Raw genomic sequence first — 17,187 nt, 5'->3', positions numbered from 1 at the left:
TCAGGGTCACTTCATCCTGAGGATGTATTTTAAAATCGGCCGATGAATTTTCCTGACCTCTAGCACCCCATCTTCAGTATTCCCCAAGCCACGGAGACAACAACTGCCCCGATTCAGACACTCATTTCTACAAACCCATTCAGAGAGGGACTCTGGATCAGGATTAAATGTTACTGTAATGTTTATAACACTCACACTTCTAAAATAACTCTACAGTAATTGCATTGGAGAGAGATTTTTTATAATGCTATTTTTATAAAGTTATTTACATCCCGGATGTACTTGGATGTACACAAGCTCCAGTCTGGATCCAGAACACCTGAGAAGAGATTATGCCCACCCCTCAGAGGACCTCAGATGATGCTAACCCTGAAACAACATACAGAACTAACAAATATTGCTACTTACTATGCAATCACATAATAATTGCTGTTAATAAAGTTGATCGTCTGGCTGACTATTTCTTGTGTTCATTTTTCTGAAAATTCCTGTCATATGCACATAAACTAACAGTCACCACTGATAAACTACTACGAAATATTAAATTTTCTGTAAAGTTGCTCTCCAATGATTTGTATTGTAAAAAGCACTATACAAATAAACTTGAATTGAATAATGCAAATTACAGTGTTCTTATAAGCCTCCAGTGCTTTCTTATGGCTGTAAGAAATGTGTTTTCATTCCCTTTATTCCATTGAAATGGTCATGGGTATTGTTTATCTTAATTTATTCTTAATTTAAATGAATTCTGAAGCAGGTATATGGTTCCTTTTCTTCAATATTAGTAGAGAAAGATATGAGAAAAAATAAAAAAGGCACATGAAGGTCAGTTTATTTAAAACAAACAAATTTTTTTTTTTTTTTATTGGGGCAGTACCCTCAAAAAGACACCTTAGTTACACCTAAATGGTTAATAGTAAAAGAGTGCAAATAATTACTTTATGTAAGGAACAAGGTGTCAGAGGCCATGCTTGGCTGTGAATAAGTCATGGCTGAAGGGTATTGTTAGGCACGATGCAAAACATTTGTTTTGTTTATGAATTTATATGTTACTTTTTTTAATTCATTAAATGCTCCACTAAAAAAAGTTCCTGACAATGACAGTACAGGTGCTTCTCAATAAATTAGAATGTCGTGAAAAAGACCCGGAAGAGAAGACAATGCTGAATAAATTCGTAGTTTTTCCAATTTTAGGACCAAAATGTATTTTTGATGCTTCAGCAAATTCTAACTGACCCTCTGATGTCACATGGACTACTTTGATGATATTTTTATTACTATCTCAACAAATTAGAATATGGTGACATGCCAATCAACTAATAAATTCAAAACACCTGCAAAGGTTTCCTGAGCCTTCAAAATGGTCTCTCAGTTTGGTTCACTAGGCTACACAATCATGTGGAAGACTGCTGATCTGACAGTTGTCCAGAAGACAATCATTGATACCCTTCACAAGGAGGGTAAGCAACAAACATTCATTGCCAAAGAAGCTGGCAGTTCACAGAGTGCTGTATCCAAGCATGTTAACAGAAAGTTGAGTGGAAGGAAAAAGTGTGGAGAAAAAAAAGATGCACAACCGACCGAGAGAACCGCAGAATTATGAGGATTGTCATGCAAAATGGATTCAAGAATTTGAGTGAACTTCACAAGAAATGGACTGAGGCTGGAGTCAAGGCCTCACAGAGGTGTCAAGTAATTTGGATACAGTTGTCGTATTCCTCTTGTTAAGCCACTCCTAAACCACAGACAACATCAGAGGTGTCTTACCTGGGCTAAGGAGAAGAAGGAATGGACTGTTGCCCAGTGGTCCAAAGTCCTCTTTTCAGATGAGAGTCCAGTGTTAAGTTTCCACAATCTGTGATGATTTGGGGTGCAATGTCATCTGCTGGTGTTGGTCCATTGGGTTTTTTGAAAACCAAAGTCACTGCACCCATTTACCAAGAAATGTTGGAGCACTTTATGCTTCCTTCTGCTGACCAGCTGATTTCATTTTCAAGCAGGATCTGGCACCTGCCAAAAGCACCAAAAGTTGGTTAAATGATCATGGTGTTGGTGTGCTTGACTGGCCATAATTGTAATTGAGATTAGAAATTTGATTAATTTATGCAGTCCTATCAGCAGGGGTCACTTGAATAAATAATGAGTTAACATTGCTGAAATACATAATATATGAAACAGTTTTGATGCTATATTGACTGTTTATGCTGCTATGAAAACACAGAACCATTTCATCACCATGTTTTATTGTGAATAAAATTCTATTACAACTCTTAAATACAAAAGGCACTCTTTAGTGGTATGTAGGTATGAAGACAACCCTAGTGACAAGCTGTAGTGCACTTTATTTCACTGGAAGAATTAACTACAGTTTAGGTGTGTACAAGCATAGGAGACATTTGATTAAGAGGCACCATCTCTTCTCCTCCAATTACCATCAATCGTTATATATGTCAAGGACACAACTCTCTATTCCTTCAAACTCATGTTGGCTTGTTTTCAGATTCAAACTGTCCCTTGGTGTACCTTGCTAAATGAGCTTTTGGCAAGTGAAGCAAAGAGGCAAATCAAGAAAAGAGAGGAAAAGCGAATGAAAGGGGCAATAAAGAGAGAGAAGGAGGAAATGAGAGTGGAATGGAAAAGAAGCAGTGTTGTTTTCAGCTGCATACTCTGCCACACAGACAGGGTACATGACCCCAGTGTAAATTAATAGCGCATCTTGAACAGGAGAGTTTTGTGCTCACTGAGTCTCATTAAAAAGCCACCTCATTCAAGGTGAAGGTTAAAAAAATGTTTCAATAACACTTTTAATAAACCAGCCATGCTTGTTTTCTCGGAAAGGGGAAAATAATAACAGAGAAAAGATGAGCATGATGATGAGCATGATAGTACATCTATGTTGATCATAACAATTGTTTTATTTAATAATATAATGTTTATTGTTTCTTAAAGACTTTTCTCATCAAATGGTTTGCTATAAGCCACCAAGCTGTTCAAAATAACACTGGATTGCCTAGTAAATAAGTCATAAATATTTGAATGAAAATACTTTAACAAATGAAAGCTTTTTGCTTGATTTATAATATATCAAGCCATTTTAAAGGAATGATTAAGACAATCTAACTGTTGTGAAAACACTTGACATATAGGTATTCTTCTCACACCCACATACATTATGTTCAATTTGGCTCTCCCTCTAAGTGTTAAAAGAAGACAGAATCTAATAAAGTTGATGAACACTGTTTTATCCAATGAAACTGCTGTTATGTCAGCATTGTCAGAGGCCTAGCAAGGGTAACCTATCCAGCTATTTTGACTTGAAAATACTAATGGTGATGGTGGACAATAATTAAGTACTCAACATCATCGGGGGGTTAAGAAACATGAAAGTTCTAAAAATATCCTACTCCAGATGAATATTATGCCTCTAAGCCTTTATGGGTTATTATAGGTTACTGAAGGAACCAGTGACAGGAGTTCTCGGAAAGACTTAAGGATACAATTTTATTCCTCAGAAAACTGCCCAAATTTGATTTTTGTTTTGTTTTTTAAGATGTTGACTGCATGTGTAAGAGCAGTGTAGGAGAGAAAGCACTGCCACCCTGAACCAGAATCCATCACTAGGTTCATTAACATGGACACTTTTTGCTTCCATCGGAATGAATTCATTCTGATTGATGAATCTGAACGTAGTGTTTACGTAAACGGTAAATAAAGTGATCGGGTTGATGTGTGCATTTACATGTCACAAGCTTCTGATCGGATCTACTCTTTTGACATGCGCACACTGCATGAATATACAGCTGCTGTTTTAAAAAGCACACATTATATTTATATACTTCGGGTCCTAATTGGGCAACGGCCAGCACATGAACAGTTGTACTGCTTAACTTTACATTAGCAAAAAAAAAAAAAAAAAAGTAGTAAAAGTGCCTCTTCCCGCACTCAGAACTAGTCGTCTGTTGATGAGAGTCTTAAACGAGGACTGGTGGGACGTAGTCGTTTTCCACTTCACATACACTGAGTAAAAGGGGAGTTTTATGATGACAGGACACTTATTTATGACACTTTATTCACCAGGAAGAACACCTCGTTCCGCGCATTCATCAGTTCTTCCGCAGTATCACGCAGCAGAATAACAGTCCTCCAATGCTGCAGATGTACGCCTCAAAAACCCATTTTATTGCAACTAAAGTTTTCTTAGCAAACATACTAATAAATACTCAACTCATACCGGGGCAGAGTCTAGACAGGGCTTTCTTCTGTGTAGACCAGTGGTTCTTAAAGTGATAGGGGATCCCCGAAATTATTTGCTATAGCCTAAAGTTTCCAGACTGTGAAGTCGCTTTTTTATCATTTTTTTTATCATTAGGCCTACTGTGATTTATTCCAAAGTGATTTATATGATGCATTTAACGTCAAATAATCGAAATCAGGAGTGCCCAACCCTGTTCCTAGAGATCTACCTTTCTGCAGAGTTCAGCTCCAACCCTGATCAAAGACAACTGAGCCAACATATTAGAGTCTGAAGGAGCACTTAATAATGACAGACAGATGTGTTTGATTAGGGTTGTAACTGAACTCTGCAGGAAGGTAGATCTCCAGGAACAGGGTCGGGCACCCCTGATCTAAATGAAGCCTTTTGAAAGACAAGTATTCGCTGTGGTTCATGTTTGTGGAATGCGCCAGAAAGATGGTCAAGGAGCCTGAGATGAACTAAAGCAGCACATTCTGTTGTTCTCTTTATTTTTCAAAGGCATGACATTCTGTAGTCATTTTGAACATAACGTTACACAAATAAAAATATACGTTTTACTATACGACTATAAATAAGTTATTTCCCCTCGATGCGGAAATAAATCCAGGTGAACATTAGTTAGTACTCAATATGAATATAAACTGCATATTTAAACTGCTTTAAATATGACTGCCGCTTATTTCCTGTGCACTTCGATACTGGTCTGCACTTGACTGTAGTTGCGTCTGTCTGCTAATTATTGAGTTTATTCAACCCATCGTAATTTATTAGAACTCTGTGAACAAGAGTGACTACTCACCTTAATTATTTAATTACTTAATAACACAAAAATGTCCTGCTTGCACTTGCCAATTTAAAGGCAGAGAATGGCGACCGAAAATGCGTTTTATTATGATTATTTTTTAAGCGGATGCATATCTGGCATAAAATAATCCTATGCATCTCGCGGCGTATGTTCCAAGCATTCTGAATCTGAAGGTATAATGGGGTTTGGTGAGAAACAAACTGAAATGGCAAGTTATTATATTTTATGAAAATCTTGCATACAGTCATGTGTGCGAGTGCATAGCAGCTCATGCCGCGCACAAGTGCATATCCTTTTGAGATATCAGTTATAATCAATTTTAATAAAACACAAGACTACATCCTAAAACTCTAACAGTAGGCTATTGAATATTTGCTGTTCTCCGGTTGTCAGTCAAAATGACAGATCTTTTGTGAACATCATAGGGATATATGCCCAAGCAAATTTAATATTCTTTCCTTTTTGTCTTGGTGTTTAAAATTTTTATTTTGAAACAAGTTAATTAATTTCTTAATTAAACAAACATACTTACTGGGTGAGCAGGGTAAGCTATGACAGCTGTCATATCATACTCTGCCTTACCCAGCTGATGCAAAGAATAGAATTTATATCTACACAGAAGACTGTTTGTTTGATGAAACAAGAAGAAATGTAGTTGCAATAAATAGGTTAAGAATCCGTACAACTACAGCAGTGGAGGACTGTTATTTTGCTGTGTGATACTGCGGAAGAACTGATGACTGCATGGTTTGATCTTCAGATGACCAATCAGCAGAACGAGGCATTTAATTCCCACCCACATGTATAAATTGAATATTCAAGCTGTTTATTCCTTTTTCTACCTCTGAACGAAAAACTAAAATTTAAGCTGAATTCTCATCCTGCTGAAAGCAATTACCCACTAGGGGGCTCCAGGCATCAACCTATCAGTATGAATTAAAGATGTGAGAGACATGGTGGTACTATGGGAATCAGGAACAGACAGTGTGACCTTTCCCTCTGTCCTGCTGAATGATTTAGATGTATAAACGAAGAAGAGAGGGGGGGGGGATGTAGTTAATAGAAGGCAGGGTGAGAGAGATTTTCCTTTTATTTTGGAGTAAACCAGAGCTATTTCTCTTCGGAGACAAAATGCCCATGGACATAAGCACTCACATGACAGACTGTCAAAACCCAAGGGAGAGATGAAACTACTATTTTAATTAGCAAAGTCAATTCACATGCTCAGACATGACTGCTGATCATTAAGGACATGTGAGACCACTCCTCTGCCCACATACCAAAACTGTCAGATAGAAGTGAGAGTGTTTCAGGATTGGTTTGTTGTGTACGTGTATGTGTATGTGTATGTGAGAGAAATGGGAAAGGATTTAATCAATTGCAATATCTTGCTAGTGGGTCTCTGATGGGTTCAATACAAGTTAAGTCAATAGATTTTTTTAATTGTTTGTTTTGTTTATCAATGTTATGGCAAAAGTGCTGTCGACTGAGCTTAGAGGGGTTCATATGATGCTTTTTTTAAAGATCAGTATTTTGTAAATTTGGTGTATCATAATATGTTGACATGCTTTCATGTTAAAAAAATATATATATTTTTTTTTTAAATACTGTACATTATTGTACGTCATCTATGCCCCGCCTCTCTCAAATACATAGTTTTCTACAAAGTCCCTCCTTCCGACAAGCACAGTCTGCTCTGATTGGCCAACTGACCTAGTGCAATGTCATTAGCTGAACACTGCAAGCAAGTCAGAATGACCTCCTCTCCTTGGTTCACGAAACGGTCGTCCATAAAATGCATTGCTGTTCTGTAGTAAGTACTATTAAAGGGGGGGTGAAATGCTATTTCATGCATACTGAGTTTTTTACACTGTTAAAAAGTTGGATTCCCATGCTAAACATGGACAAAGTTTCAAAAATTAAGTTGTACATTTGAAGGAGTATTTTTGTTCCCAAAATACTCCTTCCGGTTTGTCACAAGTTTCGGAAAGTTTTTTTCGAGTATGGCTCTGTGTGATGTTAGATGGAGCGGAATTTCCTTATATGGGTCCTGACGCACTTCTGCCGGAAGAGCGCGCGCTCCCGTATAGCAAGGCTGAGCAGCACAGACATTTCACTGATCAGAGCGATTCACTGATCAGAGCGAGAGCGTCGCGAAAAGTCACAAAAGAAGTATGTTTTTGGTTGCCAGGGCAAGACAACCCTGCACAGATTACAAAAGAAACAGCATTAAGGGACCAGTGGATGGAGTTTATTTTTACAGAGCATCAACGGAGTTGTGCAAGTGTTTGTGTTTGTTCCCTGCATTTCGAAGATGCTTGTTCACAAGGCCCAGTTTGACGACAGATTTGCGTATCGTTTATTTCTTAAGGATGATGCAATCCCAAGGAAAAAGGGTCACGATCGTGTGTTGGAACCGCAGGCGGTGAGTAAAACTGCTTCAAATATCTCTGCCTCCTTGTTAGTGCGTCCCCTCCCATGCCGAGACCCGGGTTCGAGCCCCGCTCGGAGCGAGTCGTTGCTGCTGCTGCTTTCGTTCAGTTTCAGCCTCTGGATCTGATTCTGGATCATAAATAAACGGCTGAATCTGACTGTAAGCCATGGTTTGTTTTGGTTGTTTTTCCTCACGGTAATGGCACAGCTTCCAAACGCATTCAACGCAAAAGCCTATTCGCGCTCGTGATTCTTTAGCTCCGCCCACACGTCACGCCTCCAGTCGGTCGTGTTTTTCCGGCAAAAATCGGTACAGACTATCTTTATCTTATGAATATAATAAAACTAAAGACTTTTTGGATTTATGAAGGATGCAGTACTACTCTATAGGTACTCAAGATTAACAGGATATTGAGTGAAAACGAGCATTTCACCCCCCCTTTAAAGATTTCTAAATGCATCTACTTTTAGAAGGCCAAATAAAGTGCTTTTTCTTTCGCCTAGATAAGATTCACAGCATTTCCCTGATATGGCTGCTTCAACACTAACTTTGGTTACTGAAGCCTCACCAATCCCCATATCCGCTGATTGGCTTCATCACTCTGTCTTCTCTCCACCAGTAAGCTGGTGTGTGGTGGGCGTTCTGGCGCAATATGGCTGCCGTCGCATCATTCAGGTGAATGCTGCACACTGGTGGTGGATGAGGAGATACCCCCTGACTATGTATGCACTTTGAGTGTCTAGAAAAGCGCTATATAAATGTAAGGAATTATTACCTTCTTTCTTTGCGTGAACATTTGAGTGGCATTATGCAAATATTTCTACATAGTGAGATGTGGGGTCCGAGTTTGAATGTACCATTTTAGGGATAGTGGCAGAGTCTTAAGTTTGATAAAGAATATCTCTGGATTTTAGACTTTAGTCTTTGCAACTTTACAGATCTTCTTTATGCACACTCAAAAGAGAAAGGAAAAATTGAAATCGCATCATATGACCCCTTTGACTTGTACTGAACCTAAAATAGTACTCAAGATTCTCCCTATGTAAAATGTATTTGTGTATGCACTAGTGTGCACAGACCGGAGGAGGGACAGGGGCTAAATGCTGTTGTTAAGGCACAATCGCAGTCACCCTCTGTAATAATCACGATCCAGGTTGGGTGGACGGGGGGGGGGGGGTTGCACCTTGGTAGAAATTGCGGTCTGGAGGCACATATTAAAAATACAAAAGTTGCAAGCTGGCCTGGATGAGAAATGAAATAAAATGCATAGCCATGGTTAAGTTTGAGAAATTGTTGTAAACCTGGGCACTGGGCTGTGATGCATGAGCCACCGTTTTGCGCTTGTGTTTTTATTACTTTCATTCTACAAATATATGTATGTTGAGTTGAACTGCAATCTGAATGCTCAGGAAACTTCTAGACTGAATACAATATTTCTCAAAGCCTAATGTGTGAAACGGCATCTGCCGTACTGCCTGCAGTTGTATGTAGTTCATTAGGGAATACAAGATCTGCTAGTGAAGGATTGTGAAAAACACATCCACATCTAGGTCATAAGGGAAATAATTCAAAAATTAACATAATACTTATTCACATCATTGCACAGTTTTAAGCAAGCATGATGGATCTCTAGGAATACATGAAGACTGAAAATACATCACAGTCTGTTCACCTGCTGTCCACAGGGAGTTTCTCCATTAATAAACTGAACATATGGATGTGTTTCCTAAATGTAAAAACTGGCCATTGCCATCAATTACGACTTGACCTTTTCTTAATGCTCTTTCAAATGTGAAAATCTGCTCTGGGCTACTTATCTTGATAAGAGGTTGTGTGGACACATTTTTGACCACAGTAGACAATTGGGGGAATCCCCAACATTCAAATTAATAAACCTTAGGCAGGTTTACCATAGATGAAAAAAAGGCTGTGAAAGACAGATTTGTAATCTTTACAGTTTGTGTACTGAAAGTCTTTTTTTTTTTCTGGAAAGATGTTTAATCAGCTGAACAAACTGTATGTTACATAACAGTACAATCTAATGAATGCACTAGGCCAAAAGTTTTGGCTGTGACATAAATTTAGTTTTTTGCAAAGTTAGCTGATTAAGCTGTTGTGGTGTGCATTTGCATTGTTTCTAGATTATTGTGTAGAGTGATCAGATGCATTTTAAATAATTGCTAAAAGCTTTGTTGGCTTTTCACAAAAAAAAAAAAAAAAAAAAAAAAAAAAAAAATTCACTGTATTTTTAATCTGACACAAAATGACCAGCTAGCATGAATTGACCAATCATGGCAGCAGTACATGTGAAAGTGTGAATGAGTACTAGTCAGATGAAATCACTATCATACTAAATAGATTGTAACAGCAGACTGGTTGTTATAAAAGGAGGGAAGAAGCACTTCCAATCATTGTGTTCTTTTTAGCAATGGTTACCTCCAAAGAGACATGCAGCCATCATTGTATTGCATCAAAATGGCCACACATGGAAGGATATTGCTACAAAGAATATTGAACCTGAAAGAACCATTAAATTCATTCAAGAAACTTCAGGGAGAGAAGCTTGACTCCAGTGAAGAAGTCTTCAGGACGTCCCAGAGTGTCCAGCAAGCACCAGGGCCATCTCCTCCTGAGGAGATAGCTACAGAATCATATCTCCAGCAGTGCACTGAGTGCAGCAGGTTGGTGTGAGATCATCTGCACGCACAGTGAGGCCAAGGCTTTTGGACAACAGCCTGGTGTCAAGAAGGGCAGCAAAGAAGCCACTTCTCTTCAAGAAAAAGTACAAGTATTGGACAGCAGAAGACTGGTCCTAATTTATTTTTTGCTCGGAGAGTCCTGTGAGATGCCAAAAGTGAAGCATCCTGAGACCATCCATGTGAGTAGGCTCTCTCATAATTCTGCCTAAAAACACTGCCATGAATAAAGAATGGTATCAATGATATCAAAAAGTCCTGCAAGAGTGAGTTCTTCCAGCGATCCATTAGCAATTTTGTGATGATCCAAGCATTTTCCAGCATGATGGAGCACCAGGTCACAAAGCAAAAGTGATAAAGAAGTGGCTCGAAGATCATTACATTGACATTTTGGATCCGTGGCCAGGCAACTCCCGGAACTCAATCCCCTAGAGAACCTATGGTCACTGCCAAAACTTTTGACTTCTATCCCCCACAGCCTGGTTTTCATTCCTGTCAGAAATTAAATATGGCTCTAACATAACTAGTCTATAATTAACCAATATTGTTTGGACTTATTTTGGCATATTTAATAGTACTTGTTTGGCATATTTAGTTTTTGCAAATGAAAATGAAGCTGTAAAAAGTACAGTATGTTTAAATAGTTGTAATTTTTGCTTTCAGTTGTTATGTGAAACAAAATGTCTAGTTAGTATGTATGTCTAATCAGTTCCTGTTTACCTTACACAAACACAAAACTTGCATCATTGTCATTCACAAAAAAGATAAATATGCCATCTACCCCAGCTAAGATGTGTATAAAGTAAATACTATATGGCAGTTGAAAGGGTCTGGTTACACAGATCACATACTTGAAATAGCAGCATGTGGGATGATGCCATCACATGATAGATGAGATTTGAGTAATTTGACAATATTTAATAAGTCACTGATTATTTACAGAATCATTAAAATGGATAATTATTTCACAGATGATATATGAGAGAAGCAGACACACACACACACACACACACATAGTACTAAGTGTGTTATAATTGCAGTCTGTGTTACCTGTGTGTGCCAGAATGCCAGACACTGCATGGTGCTAAAAGGATGCTGGGATATGCTCACAGACAACAGCTTGTCTGCACACATAAGCAGAAAGCAGGACTTTCTCTCCTTCTCACACTCCAACAAAGACAGCTGACAAGACCACACTCAGATACAAAAGCTCATCTAGCAAAAACAGGACAGGGATGACAGACACATTCAGCTCAGGCAGCGCTTCAGAAACTATCAGATTTCACACTGAGACGATTAGCAGTGACAGGCCCGAACTTCATGATTCTCTCATGACAGTTTCATTGAGAAACAGCCAACAAAAATAGACATACCTAATGAGATTGCTCATTTACTCACACTCAACTGGTTTCCAACTTGTATGAGTTTCCTTCTTATTTGGAACACAATTTTAACTGATATATTCGAGTGCCCGTATAAAAGGGGTAACTGTTCAAAAACAAACTGTCATGCTACGGGGTTTGTGAAGGACAGGTAGTGTTCAGGAAGGAAGGGTCCAGGTAAGGGGCGTAGTCCGGCGGCCCAGAGTGCCCCTCCTCTCTCAGGCACCCAGAGCATTTTTTTTTTTTTTTGGTAGGACATGAGGGTGAGAAAACAATGACAGCATTTTTGATCTTATGTGAATTATCCCTTTAAGTATCAGTAATACTTGCCTTCAAATTTTGCACATTTACACCTGGTTTCCTATTCAGTAAATAGTTTGATTTATAATCATTTGATTCTAAATATTATTGATATGCATTTAACTAGAAAATGAGCACCATGCTGCTCATTATTTAGAACAGTGGTTCTCAAACTCTTACCAGAATTCGAAGTGCACACCGATGCACATTCTAACGGCTAATATTGCCCACAACACATTGCGTGATGGACGAGGATTCAATTAGAACAACAAACATGCAGAAAATGTGTTAAAAAACTACAAACATGGTAGATATACGCAACCTACAAACAGGTACAGAACGGAATTTTTGAGGGATAAATAATCAATGTCTAACCTGATGAAAAATATGAATTATTATTATTATTATTATTAATTATTATTTCATCTGCAGCAACACTGTGAACTTGTATAATTATAGGTTTAGTCTTTAACTTTTAAATGCATCATTATGCAAACACATGAGCAGAGTTCTTGGCATGATAGGCCCACGACTAGCAGATCAACTTTCATCTTCATTTCTCTCCAGTACGGTAGGAAATCAAATTAAACGAGATGTCGATGATATTAACTGTGACAAGATGATTGACAGAGCAGTTTAAACAGTGACAGAATGCAAAGTAACTAAGCAACAGAGCGTCCATTACAGAAGCAGCTATGTCAAAGTAGAATGTCCCAAAGCTTGCCTACTGTTCTTCTATATACTCAGAAGTATGTACTTTTTCTTCACAAAAAAAGTATGTACTTTTAGGGCATAGTATAAGTAGGCGAACTGGGATGCAGCACAAGATATGCATTGTCATATTTTCTTCATTTAGCTTTTGAATGACCAGCACCTGCCTGGGTCTATGCGACTTCATCGATGGCTTTTCTCTTCCCTTTCACACACCGATCCATCTCCCATTTTAAGTTACGTCCTTTGGCTGCTTACTGTTTTATTTCTTTTCTTTTTCTGCTGATGGCCCATGCCCCCCTGCAATACTCATGCACCCCCCACTGGCAGGCGCGCCCCACACTTTGACAACCACTGATTTAGAATGAATGTTGAAAATTATGTTTCAGCTACTATTACTATATATTATTTATTGTTATGGTTATCTCAAGTGGAGATTTGATTGATGTTATTTATTTGCTGATATCGACTAATTAAATATAATTTAAATATCAATTAAAATACATTTTTGCGTTGAAGGCTGTGGGCCTCTCCATTAGATAAGCCTGAATGGGACCCAGTCTGCAAAATTCAGCCAGGCTGTCTGCATTTGATCATACCATCTCTTTCCTTCTAACCTGCCTGACAGCAGCTTTATTAAAGTCACTGAGAAGCAGAACCTCACAGGGCTCATAGAAATAATCTCTCTCTTAAACAGAACTCAGTGAATGGCTTGGACGACATATGGAGACAGAGATAGATAATGAATTATTTAATACAAACTGACTGAGATAAATGACCAGGTGTCATATCCATCTCAAACTCTGATCATTTATCTATGTATGTTTAAATGGGGTTATTCTGACTTACAGTAGCCTATATATAGCTTCAAGCTGACTCTGACCATGAGGTCAGGATATATTATCCAAACATTAAAGGGATATTCTGGTAGCACATTTGTATTAGGGGCCTATATTAACTTGCTTATTAGAATGCCTGTTATTAATATTGGCTGTTTAATAAAACACATATTCTGCATGACCATATTCTACATCTCTAATCAATACTTAAACTTAACGACTTCCCTACAATCTATTAATAAGCAGCAAATTAGGAGTTTATTGAGGCAAAAATCATAGTTATTGGTTTGTTTATAGTGAGAACCTTGGAATAAAATGTGCACAATATTCCAAATAATTTAAGTGCAATTTACAGTACAAAATATGATTCTGTCCCTTGTGTTTTAAAATAATAATAATAATAATAATAATAATAATAAAGCAAAAATTGCACTTACAAAGGAAATAAATGGGCCCAGTTTTTAGAAGAATAGAAATGTGAAGTCTATACATTTAGAAAAGCACAACAATTAGTCTGATAAAACGTATTACTTGAACTACGTATAAATGTGTTCCTCTCATTGTTATGGTTAGTTAAAGGTTTTAAGAGTTATGTTTAAGTATTTTTTTTATATATATATACTTTGATAACTTAATGCTTTCACTCTCTCTTTCTCTCTCTTTTTTTACAGAACAACTAGCCAACATTTTACAGTTGAAACTGGCACAACCGCAATGCTACTAAATTCTGTTTTGATCCTTTAACATATAGGCTACTGACAACAACCCTAATAACACAAGTGGTACAGAGAAAGACAAATCAAAAAGAAGAATCAAAGTTCATAATAAGTTCAAGCTGCATTAAATGATAATATATAGAATGTGCACAGTGTTATACACACAAAAACAAAATACCATGATTGTAAAACACGTGACATTAAGGTAATATAATAAACAATAATTTACCAACATATAATGTAACATACAACTCTAATGTACATAAACTTACAAAAAAAAAACATTTTTTATAATAAAAAAAATTGTGAAGTATCATGAAGAGAATTCTGAGAATGCTAATTTACATTTTTTATTGTAAATTATAAGATGACCCCCTTTTTACTTCCAAAAACTGTACATTTAACAGTATTTTACAGTATAAATCATGAAATGTACTGATAGATTTTTCACTACACAGTGTATAAAATAATGTAATGTACTGTTATCCAATTAACAGGTATTTTTCATAGATTTTTAGTCTTACTGTTAAAATTACAAATATTTTTTTTTAAAGTGAAAATTCTGTTAATATTCATGTTTACATTTCGTGCCTACACTAATTAAATGATGAGTACTGGAATGTTTACAAACTGGCCCAAATCACTTCCAGTTTAAGCTACAATAACCCAGATTTGATCTGTTTTTAAGAAAAGGAGGGACAAGTAAAAAAAAAAAAAAAAAAAGGTACCAAAAATGCTATCAATAGAGCATAACTTTTACTGAACCGGAATATTCCTTTACATGACAGTAGAAAAGAATACTGCCAGTCATTTTTTTTTTTAAACGCCAGCTCTTCTGTCATCTTGAGCTAGGTGTGTCAGGAGTGGGCGATATTGTTCACCTCAAATGTACAAAAAGCATCAGAGATTCTAAGTGAGCCATAAATAATCTTTTCTGTTAAACTAGCTCAGTTTGAATCTCTGCTTGAGATGAGCAGCATCTCCCACGCTACCCATCTCCTTACAGGGAGTTCATGGAGATGCTGAAAAGGATGCAGGGAAATTACCATCTCCTATATCATGTTCATTAGATGACGTAAACATAATACACAAAGGGACTTATTAAAAATAACAATGTGCTTCTGTGTCTACATAAACACACACGGATTGTGAATTCAACCATCACTTTAGACTATAACAAAACCCTAAGAATAAAAAATTCAGAACCTCTGACCATTTGCATCTCTCACAGGACAAGTCTGACTCACTCCGTTTCTGTCTCCGGAATCTCTAATTCCTGTCCAAAAAAATCCAGGATTGCACACTGTGTCCATAACACCGGAAATAATTATAACAGTATGTCATGACATTTAAGCGTATGATGATTCAAAAAACCAACACAACGTACACCATGTTATATCTACTTAGGTTTTAAAAGATTATAGTTCTTCTTGTTCTTTTTAAATATTACATTTTAGGTTTATTTTATTACAATTCATTTGAAACACAGACTTCATCAAGCTTCATGGTGTTACCAGATATTTTCATACAGAATGTTCGAAAAACTGAGAATAAAGAAGGATGAAAAAATTTGGAGACCCAGAATCAGTCTGAATGCAGAGATATATAAGCCTCCAACAGACTGTTTGGAGATGCTTAGCTGCTCTATTCATCAGGGCTTCACAGAACTTGCTCATCCCAGCCTTTGCCAACCTCATATGCCAACCACAGAGATTTCCTGCTTCTAAACACCCTTCCCATGATGCACTGTTCTCCAACCACAGCTTACTTAACAAGGATGATCCTGTGCAAACCCAGCTGAGTGTTTGCAAATAATTTAGTAACACATTGTGCATTCCAGGAAAAACTTCAGAACCATCAAGCCTAGTGTGATTTGGCTATTTGCAAAAAATGAAAATATAAATATAAATCAGTCCTGATAGAATATATAAAATGCTCACAAAAAAACTAAAACATATCCACATGATCAAGTGAAAAAAGTCCATAAAAAGACTGTTGGTGAGAGGGAGAGAGTGGGAATGTGATCTTAACATGACACAAGCCAGATTCAAACCTGCATTCTACTGAGCATGTGCACTACCCGCTTCGCAACAACTCTGAACTAGAACAAGATTTTGATGCACATGGCATGTGTGGGAAATTTCACAGGCAAGCCAGCCCAAGTCTTTGAAAGCTTCAGTCTTTAATAAAGTTTGCAGTCACTCATGTCTTCAATGATCAAAGCTCCCTCACTATCCATGTGTGAACGCACCAGTTCATGAAGCGTGTTTAAACTCAAGCCGGGTCCTTCCCAGCTGAGGCTGGCTCTCGCTCTCGGCCTGTTCCTTTGAAAGATGAAGCCTGCCAAGATGCTTTAATGAACCGTAACGCGATTATGTAATCCACTGTCACTGAGGAGCATTAGAACTATCCCCCATTTGTCTAGTAACCCTATGTGCTCTGCATGCTCATGGAAACAAGACTCCGAGGTAACTGTCCTAAAACACAGATTTGAAACATTTCTCCTGTTGAGGACCAGAACATGTTATAGGATGAGCAGATTTTGATGATCCTGGAACAACAATCCTACCATAGCTCCAGCTATCACTATCTACCACTAAAACACAATGTCAGAAATGTGCAAAAACTGTACCTGCAGCTCAACACTGGGACATTAACTTAGGGTGTATTCACACCAGGAAGGTCCAGCAGTTCACTTTTTTTTTTTTTTTTTTTTTTTTTTGTGGTTTGCTTTCACAATTCCCTTTTTGCAAGTTAATCAGAAATTGTAAACAAATCACACATTCGCAAAGGGCATCCATTCATCCATTTATTGGAGTCCCCCTCTTCAGCTGGGTCTCGGTATGGTTGTTTGGTCTGCACCCAAGTGTGATTGCTGTATTTACACCTGCCCAAAAGATCTGCACCACAGGAGGAAATGAACTTGAACAACAACTGAACCAAACAAGACAGGTGTGAATACACCCTTAAAAAATAAACATGCATCCAGTAATAGGTGCATACAGGTACATTTGAATTATGTGCCCTTAAAGTACTACCATAAACCATT

At 37.5% G+C, this 17,187-nt stretch overlaps 1 protein-coding gene across 2 annotated transcripts in view; it reads right to left on the bottom strand.

Moving 5' to 3' along the window:
* Positions 1 to 17,187, bottom strand: part of ptprn2 (protein tyrosine phosphatase receptor type N2) — a 202,334-nt gene that overhangs the window by 184,472 nt on the left and 675 nt on the right. The gene's annotated exons all lie outside the window — the stretch shown is intronic.

This window comes from Carassius gibelio, chromosome B7, assembly GCF_023724105.1.
Source record: "Carassius gibelio isolate Cgi1373 ecotype wild population from Czech Republic chromosome B7, carGib1.2-hapl.c, whole genome shotgun sequence".
NCBI lineage: Eukaryota > Metazoa > Chordata > Actinopteri > Cypriniformes > Cyprinidae > Carassius > Carassius gibelio.
The sequence above is the reverse complement of the archived record's forward strand: the minus strand, read 5'-3'. Positions and strand labels throughout refer to the sequence as shown.